This window comes from Engraulis encrasicolus, chromosome 15 (assembly GCF_034702125.1).
Source record: "Engraulis encrasicolus isolate BLACKSEA-1 chromosome 15, IST_EnEncr_1.0, whole genome shotgun sequence".
NCBI lineage: Eukaryota > Metazoa > Chordata > Actinopteri > Clupeiformes > Engraulidae > Engraulis > Engraulis encrasicolus.
Genome location: NC_085871.1, coordinates 44,947,014 through 44,957,013, shown reverse-complemented (window position 1 = coordinate 44,957,013; position 10,000 = coordinate 44,947,014). Strand labels below are relative to the sequence as shown.

Here is a 10,000-nt window from a genome sequence, read left to right as displayed (position 1 = left end):
AAATTCCCCCCGGACATTTTTTTTTTGGTCTCAAAATAGGACATGTCCGGGGAAAAGAGGACGTCTGGTCAGGTCACCCTAACACCTGCCATTTTGGTGTGGGAAGCTTCATGTGTAAATTCGACCAACTTGGTGGTCAGTGTTAATCAATTGCACATTGCACCAGTAAGAGCAGAGTGTGAATGTTCAATTAACAGGGTAAGAGCACAGTTTTGCTCAAAATATTGCATAGCACACAACATTATGGGTGAGATATAAAAGAAAAGAAAAGTGTGCGTGTTACTGGTGCATCTTTGACCAAGACAGCAGGTCTTTGTGAAGAAGAGCCACGCTACCCAAGGCACTGTCTGCATTCCACCCAGAAGGATGAACCACATCCAACAGGATTAACTGTGGATGCAAGAGGAATAGGTATGCATCTTTGTGGAAAGCGGTTGATGAAATGGTTGATGAATTGAACAGTTCAAACCCACAGTCACTCAAAATAGGTTGGCTTTTGGGGAGAGTTGGCTATTTAGTGTTGCTTGCAATCTTCCTACAGCACACAGGACTTGTGCGAGCGGACCTCAACTGGAGTGAGATAGGGAGTGGAAGGGTGGGATTCCAACCTGCAACCAAAGAGATTTGGTAAATAGGTCACACAAAGGTACGTTTTACAGGGTGTTTGTCTGGTAAAAATGGTCAAAAGGTAGGTGATGTTTTTGTAACCACATGGTTGGCATATGAAGGGTTCAGATGCAAACCCCCCTAAGTGCCTTTTCAAAAAATAATCTTAATTTATTTTTATTTAACATAAAGCTATCAAAATTGCACATTTTTAATTTTATTTATGTAATATAACTATTTATATGTAGTATCAAGTACATGAATGTAAACCAAACCAACAAAGGGGTTCTCTAAAAATATAGAAGTGCAGGTCTTCAGAAATGGAGTTAGGGGTTTTTGCATCTGAACTCTTCATATGTAAACACTACCTAGGCCAATACTGCCACCTTGTGGAGAGAATAGCAACTGCAGTGATTCGGCACATGATTTGATGCTGCCTCAGTAGAACCCTTTACTGTTTGTAAATAGATATGACGTAATTTGGCTCATTGTTGGAGCAGAATCGACCATGCACCACACATTTGTCAAGAAAATAGCCAGGTGTTTTTTTCTGAAATAAGAATATGGATAATCACAATAACTTCAGATATGAAGTGGATGCCACAGACACGGGCATTCCTGATGGTGTCCTCAGTCCAGTTGATATGTTTAATTTCTCGTAAACCACAAACATCTCATATGCTTCTAGAATGGGCTCTTCCCTCTCTGGAAAACAAGTGTACTTTTCAGGATCTCTATTTTTACAACTCTACACACTTCAGGCCGGCTCTCTTTAGGCTCTGCACTGTCTGTTGTGTGAGTCTATGTTTGAGTCACAGGACTTGACACTGGCACCAGCCAACCGCCCAAATGCAGGTAAAACTTGGCTCTGGCTGGTAACAATATCAGTGTAACTAGCCAATTTGGTAGGTGTAGCTTATTCTGTGGTATGACATATCAGAATAGCGTATATTATGCATTTTGCCCCTTTTGTATCAATTGTTTGTATTTCAGTTTAAGAAAAAGCTCAGTTACTCAGTTTATATTTGTTTGATTTATGTCGATGTAGAGAGCTATGCACTCATCTTCTTGCTTTAGCAGGTTAGCAGCGTCATAATAAACCACCAAAATAAATCAATTTTGTGGCTAGTAGAATTTCTGGATGGCTAGTGACTCTGGAAAACAATGTGTGCACAATCAGTGATGACGTCACTTCTTAACGGGTCAATACTACACACTCAGAGTCATGCAAGTGAGAGTTCAGTGTAAGTAGAACTTCAGAGTTCAGTCAGTGTTGCCAGATTGGGCGGGTGCCCACCCAATTGGGCTACTTTGGATGAGCGTCTGCGGGTTAAAATGGGGGAAATTGGCCATTTGGCGTTTTTTGAGCCATTTTTGGCCCATAGAAGTCTATGTAAATTGTTGAATTTGGGCAGATTTTAGCGCAATTTGGCGGTTTTTGAGAAGTTTTGGGCGGGATTTGGTCAGACACATGTGGCAACACTGAGTTCAGTCAACTTTCTCACATCGGTGGTAGCTCATGGAGCCTTTGACACACAGAGTGCCATTGACATAGTTTCAAAATAATTCCAAGAAGTGAGCATTGAACATGGAAAGTGCAGTGAAGGGACCCTGCCGTGGCCAACCGGTAGGGCACTCGTCTACCAATATGGCTGAACCGGGTTCGATTCCTGGCCGGGGTCCTTTGTCAGCCCTTCCCCGTCTCTCTGTCCTCACTTGCTTCCTTGAAAGCTTGAAAGCCCAACTGGGAAACTCCAACTCCCATTTTAATTGTGACACAGCATTCCACAGCACACAAGTGAACACTGCACACTGCACAATGAAATTGCATTTATGCCTCACCCGTGCAAGGGGGCAGCCCTCAGTGGCGCCCCATGGGGAGCAGTGCGGTGGGACGGTACCATGTTCAGGGTACCTCAGTCATGGAGGAGGATGGGGGAGAGCACTGGTTGATTACTCCCCCCACCAACCTGGCGGGTCGGGAGTCGAACCGGCAACCTCTGGGATGCAAGTCTGACGCCCTAACCGCTCACCCATGACTGCCTGTCGCCACCTTCACTGTCCTAATCGTAAATAAAGTGAAAAATAAATTTGACATTTTTTTTTTAAGAAAAAGGAAAGTGCAGTGATGGAATGTATTTTATGTCAATTCATTTTTACTTTATTTGACTTTACTTGTAATGTAGTGGTTCTCTGTTATAGTCTCTAGTGAAAAGAAAGCCGCTGCCCTAGAATTATATGAATCTTCATGAATCATGTCACCAACCGACTTCCTTTACCCCGGGTGTCACAGCTCTGGGGTGAGTTTCTCAAAAAGGAAGTTGTTAGCCTGTTAGCAACTTCGGTAGTTGCCAATGGGAAAATGAAATCAACAAAGTAGCTTATGTAGTAAGCTACTTTGGTTTTGAGAAATTCACCCCTGAATTCCATGACCATAGTGCTCTTTATTATAATTTATCTCTTCATTTCAGAACGTTGAAGGTCTACATTTCTGCACTTCCACACGTTTCTAACATGGGACTACATGTACACAATTAAAAAAATGATTGGACATGAAAACACGTGGTCATTGGAAAGGAACTCTAATACACACAGTAAAGCAAAATATTAACAGTGCAAGTTATCCTAAATAGCATAATAGGGCCCCTTTAACCCCTTCATGAGGCTGCCACTACATGGTTCAAATATAGTTAGAATGGCATACGTGCCCATAGGGGTGGGCGATATGGCAAAAATGTTGTATCACGATTTTTTAACATGAAATCTCGATTCCGATTTTTTATCACGATCTTCCATCCAAAAAATAAAAACAACAAAAAACAACTTTCATATACTTGCAATTTGTAATTTGCAGTCAATAAAATGTTAACACACTGATGATACTCTCATAAAGTGTACAATTGGAATACAATAATGTAAAGAATGAAGTGAAGACAACAACACAAGTGAGAAAACGTCACTCTGATACTGATAATAAACATACTCACTGCAAGACGACCTATACGATTTCTCCACTTTGGCAGATATGAGACGATCTTTTACTCTATATCACGATTCACGATTTAATATCGTCATATCGCCCACCCCTATGTGCCCCCCATTGATTTAGATGCTGTTTACACATCAGATATTTTAGATTTTTTTAAATCCATTTACACATTAAGAGGGCAAGTGGGTGATATTTTCGAATTCGAATTTCCATCAGAGTTTTCGAAAATAGGTAGGCCTATCTTTGCGAAAAGTGGAATGAATGGGGCACCTAAGTCACGCCCTCTACTTCCTGGTTCATGGGGCAGAACGTTGCAAAAAATTGAATGGAAGTGAACGAGGCGAGTCGTAGTGGATGTGTGGTGCACAAGGTTTGGATTGTTGTCGAAAAACCACTCATTTCAAGCCCTGTGCATTTTTGACTCCCTCTGCCCCATGAACCAGGAAGTAGAGGGCGTGACTTAGGTGCCCCATTGATGTATGTGATTCAGTAGTCAGGCCACGCCTTCGTAGTGACCTTTGGTGTTGCTAGTCAGACCAACTTCAATATAGGGTGCATTCAGGTAAATTGGGCCACTTTTTCGCAAATTCAGACAGACTGATGAAATCTGAGGATGAAAATATACATTACCCAAAGTTAAGTTTGATTGCATAAAGTGACTCATAATCTTCCATTTCATGACAAAAAACAAGGTGATTAATGTAAAAAAAATTATACATTTTTACAAGTTTTAGTGACAGGTGTGTCATCCTGGATGGCACCTGTTCAGACCAAGTCTCCAATAGAGATAGAAGTCGATAATTATCAGGCAAGTGATTCATACCTAGCCTCGCGAGCCATCCTACGTACTTCCGCCAAAGGATTGGCTCCACTACAGTAGTCTGGCCGTGCTTCTCTGTGGAGTGCCTGGAGCAGTAGAATTTTGATCGCAACACCCAACCCAGAAAACAGCCAATAACCGAATACGCCCCCCATGTGGGGGCGAAAGGGGGAGGACGCTTGTGACAATGACGTACACATCTGTGCCAGAGCCATTGGTCTGTCCTATGTTGTTGTTGAGTAACTGCCCGCGATTGGGTGAGAGGTGTCCAATAATTTCAAACCATAACTGAGTGAAAATTCCCTGCTTCCTACAACAGCAAACAAATGCCAGACCATAAATACGAAATGAAATGGTGGTATTATGGGATGGTCAAGACCAGGCTAATTCATACCCACAGAAAGCCACAATAGGTCTAGCCTGGCGATGCCATCCTGTACTCCACCCAAAGATTTTTGCTCCTCACCTAGTCTGGCGAAACCCTCCTAGCTCGGTTCGCTCACTGTTTAGCCAATCAGCAAACAGTTGAGAGTAGAGATGTACAGGATCCAAGATCCGGTTCCGGATCCGGTTCCGGATCTTGGATCCTGAAAATCAGGATCCGGTGCATCTCTAGTTGAGAGTAGTGATGCAGAACTCATCCGCGAAGTCCATTACTGATTGGTTACTATTAAAAAAGTGTGAATAGTATTATCGTAATAATATACACACTTTTGTTTTGTTTAAATATTTACATGCTTTTGCAACACTATATCGTAACCATCATGCTAATAAAACACAATATAGGTTTTGATTTGAATTTGGAACTCCAATGAATTTAAATGGCAGAGTAAGATCACTCAGATCATCTACAACCTCCATGGAGACGGATTTCTCTTAGCTTTCGCCAGACAGTCGGCTTTCGGACAGGCTACACGTCAGTCTATGGCTACAATTGACTGTTTGCTTGTAGTATTGTTTGTAGTGTTGGTTTTAGTGATAGTGGCTTGCAGTACAACACCATGACTGAAAATTTGTGTAGGTCACGCTAACACTCCCACAAACTCACACGCATGCACACACACACCTTACCGATTTTCTCTCTTCCAGGACCTCATAGCAGTGCTCTACCTCTGAGCTACATCCCCTCCACAAAGGCAGCTCTAGAAAGTTCTAGACACCTGCGAGGCATCAGAGTGGGGGAACGGCGATAGTTCCTGAAGCAGATGAGCTTCGGACATTGGCAGTTCTGTGAACAGCTTTTCCAGAGAAGCACCTCGCTTTCGGCCCTCGATTCTCAAAAACTGCCATGGAGATGCCGGGGATTGAACCCGGGGCCTCATACATGCAAAGCATGCGCTCTACCACTGAGCTACATCCCCTCTATCTGCTGGAGGAATCAAAGACTTTGTCCAGACCTGGATAGTGAAGCACTCATGCAGCATGCTCACAAGTACGCACGCACACACACACCTTACCAACTTTCTCTCTCTCTCTCTCTCTCTCTCTCTCTCTCTCTCTCTCTCTCTCTCTCTCTCTCTCTCTCTCTCTCTCTCTCTCTCTCTCTCTCTCTCTCTCTCACTCACTCACTCACTCACTCACTCACTCACTCACTCAAACACACACACACACACACACACACACACACACACACACACACACACACACACACACACACACACACACACACACACACACACACACACACACACACACACACACACAGGAATGTCCTTACCATACCTTAGCTGTTATATCAGAGATTCTGCATGTTCAATGTGCACGGTTGCATTTCCAGATTTCTCCACCCGGTGTCACTGTTGGACTACTTTGACTGTGTGGGCTCCTTGAGAAAACTTTGCACATACAGTAGGCTATGTTTCTTTCTCCAGCTGTGTGTGTGTGTGTGTGTGTGTGTGTGTGTGTGTGTGTGTGTGTGTGTGTGTGTGTGTGTGTGTGTGTGTGTGTGTGTGTGTGTGTGTGTGTGTGTGTGCGTGTGTGCGTGTGCATGTACGCGTTCAGACATGTAAGCGGTGAGAGCGTGTGGACTTGTATCCCAAAGGTTGCCGGTTAGACTCCCGACCCGCCAAGTTGGTGGAGGGGAGTAATTAACCAGTGCTGCCTCTCCCCCATCCTCCTCCATGACTGAGGTGCCCTGACTGTTCCGCCGCACTGCTCCCTTGGGGCGCCATTGGGGGCTGTCCCCTTGGACAGGTGAGGCATAAATACAATTTTGTTGTGTGCAGTGAGCGTTTGTGTGCTGTGTCACAATGACAATGGGAGTTTGAGTCTCCCAGGTGGGCTTTCACATCACTTTCACACATGTCCCTGTTTCATCTGAGATTTTGTGCGGTTGCACCTCCAAATTAATCCACTAGGTGACACTATTGGAACACATTTCCACACATACTTATTCGGTACACCAGTATTAATCTGTTAGCACAGAGCCCATGTTTTAACCTTACTGTCACCAAAATAGCAAACTGTAATTGTAATCTGTCTCGTTTATTTATTGTATTTTATTTTTTTGGTCTGTTTGACTTTGTTTATGATAGGACTGTGAAGGTGGTGACAGGAAGCGAGTTGGGAGAGAGAGAGACGGGGAAGGGCCGGCAAAGGACCCGGGCCGGGAATTGTACCCGGGTCAGCTGCATGGTGTCAGCTGCATGGTAGGCGAGTGCCCTACCATTTGGCCACGGCAGGGCCGTAATCTGTCTGTCTTATGTTTCTTAATGCATTCGGTAATGTCATAGCAACGTTGTTGTGATGTATTTGAGTATTTTCAGCAAATAGTGAATAGGCCCACCGGCTACCCCATCTGCACTAAGAGGCTACTGAGAGGAGAGCAGAGGGAGAGACACACATACACCAGTATCACAGAGGATCGTTCTCACAAAAATAGCAGGGAGGGAGGAAGAGAGAGAGAGAGAGAGAGAGAGAGAGAGAGAGAGAGAGAGAGTAACCAAAAATATGGAAATGGGGTTGTTACTGCAAACAAACAAAAGTCCAAAAACAGTGTGGGGTAAGACACTTCACACACGCAACATCCACATTGTTTATGAGCCTGATTGGGCCTGTGCGATGGTCTCAGCTACCACATTGGCCACACACACAAGGACATGGACTTGGACAGACTCACTAACACACGGACACACACACATACTGATTCACACTCACACCCATACTTTTCAGGGACTTTAATATCAACAGTGACGTGTATCTTTCTCTCTCATCAACAGTGCCGTGCCAGTACAGCAGTGTTTGTATGACAAATTGGTGTACAAGTTGGTAATGCGCTGCCCTTGGAGATGCTGGGGATTGCACCCAGGACTTTGCACATGCAAAGCATGCACTCTATCCCTGAACTACATCCCCTCCAGCAACACAGTTCTAGAACGTTCTCAACAGTTGTGAGGCACCAATGTGGGGGGGGGGTGTAGCAATGGAAATCGGGCATTTTTTTCCCGAAGCAGATGACCTTCAGATATTGGAAGTTCTCTTTTCCAGAGCAGCACCTCGGTTCTCAAAAGCTGCCATGGAGATGCCAGGGATTGAACCCAGGGCCTCATACATGCGAAGCATGCGCTCTACCACTGAGCTACAACCCCTCTGTCTTCCAGGAAATTCAAAGACTTTGTCGACATGTGGGAAGTGTGGCAATCGTGCAACAGGTAGACGAACACACAGATCTCACTGAGGCTAAGAGCATGTTGGAGAACGGTGCCCTGCCTTCAGGTGTGCCTTTAGACAATTTTCTGTTCAACAAAGACCCTTTTGCACACCTCTGGAGTTGGGCAGGTGCGTAGGATGTTATCCCAGGGGGGTTGTCAGTCAAGTGCAAAGAAATCCTGCACACTGTCCATTCCACCAACAAACTTTAATACAACGTTTCGGTCATTCGACCTTCTTCTTTACCTGAAGAAGGTCGAATGACCGAAACGTTGTATTAAAGTTTGTTGGTGGAATGGACAGTGTGCGAGACCGTTTTCTGTTATCAGAATGGCAATGACCAGGTCGTAGTGCATTACTTAAGGCCCTGTGTTATGTTTAGTAGTGTAGTACTGTGGTAGTTAACCTTTCAATGACTATTACAGCGTGCCACTGGTGTTACGGCGTGCATTATGGGACTACCACTTGAAATGTCACGCCAACAGGATAAACAGATCTCTCTCTCTCGCTCTCTCTCTCTCTCTCTCTCTCTCTCTCTCTGCTATTTAGAAAACTAATAGCATGTGCAGAGGTTGGGTGTGTGCGCATGTGTGTGTGTGTGTGTGTGTGTGTGTGTGTGTGTGTGTGTGTGTGTGTGTGTGTGTGTGTGTGTGTGTGTGTGTGTGTGTATGTGTGTGTGTGTGTGTGTGTTTGTGTGTGTGTGTATGTGTGTGTGTGTGTGTGTGTGGCCTACTTGAGGTTAAACAGCACAGAAATGTCACGCCAACAGGATAAACAGATAGTCAAAAGTGCTTGCTTGGGTGTTCTCATTATATAGGTCTGAGCGTACACTTACAGTACTGCACACACAAGTATAACCCATGGGGACTATGTGAACTTGAGGTGAGAGGTGAGGTGTGTGTGTGCGTGCGTGCGTGCGTGCGTGTGTGTGTGTGTGTGTGTTTGTCCACGTCAGGTGGCCTATTTGAGTGTCATACATGGGTAGATGACAGATAGGCTGCAAAAAACATTTTTTTCACAAAACATTGTTTATGCAGGAAAAAAGTATATGTCTACGTAGTGCAGCAATTGATCTTTCAAAAAATCCAAGTGGTCACAATGTAGGTCTATTAATTGATTATTTATTTACGTTGATAAAGCAATTTGCTGAAAATATGTCCTTTGGTGTGACGTTAAGAAATATATATATTAAGTAATGTAGAAATGGCTTGATGGAGTTTTATGAACATTGTTACACTCTTCATATTTATGGCAATTTTTTAAAGTGTTAATTAAATGAGAAATTACCATTTAAGTATTTTTTATCCCATTAGAGGTGAGCTTATTAGAAACCTTCGAGGAAATACAGGGATATCTTTCTTTTTAAATTTTCAAAATCGTCCGAATTTATACAAACTTTTCAGGGATGATAATTTGTTCTTCCCTAATGCAATATTCAGTGTTTATCAAAAATATTATTAAGCTCAAACAAATATTTGAGCATTTAAAAAATGTCACACCGTAGGACATTCACGTCACGCTAAAGGACAGAAATGAAAACTGAGCCAGAAACAAATGTATCAACATGATTATTTTGTCTTTTGATCATAATGTAATGTTGTAGTCAATATGGACCTACACTTTGCACTTATACGTCTTTGAGTCATAGATTATCAGCCTATCTTAACACTTAATGACAACCATGAGGTTAATGTAACCTGCAGAGCTCATAAGACTCATACTGAAGTGTGACCTTGGCATGACCATCACACCTCACTCTCTTTGTAGGTATGCTATGACTGTCACACCATTGAACCTGTAGTGTGTAGTGGCCAGCGCCTGTTTGGTATCTCAAGCTGGGAAGCACATTTATGCTATATATATTATACTATATATATGCTCTATGCAGCATACTTTATTCGTCTATACTTCTCTATACTCTCTCACTCATCTTTCCT

At 43.5% G+C, this 10,000-nt stretch overlaps 2 non-coding genes across 2 annotated transcripts; both read right to left on the bottom strand.

Moving 5' to 3' along the window:
- Positions 1-5,704: 5,704 nt before the first annotated feature.
- trnaa-ugc (transfer RNA alanine (anticodon UGC)) lies at positions 5,705-5,776 on the bottom strand. The gene has a single exon. It is a non-coding gene; the product is annotated as a tRNA-Ala (tRNA).
- Positions 5,777-7,930: 2,154 nt separating this feature from the next.
- On the bottom strand, positions 7,931-8,002 carry trnaa-cgc (transfer RNA alanine (anticodon CGC)). Its single transcript has one exon. It is a non-coding gene; the product is annotated as a tRNA-Ala (tRNA).
- Positions 8,003-10,000: the final 1,998 nt, after the last annotated feature.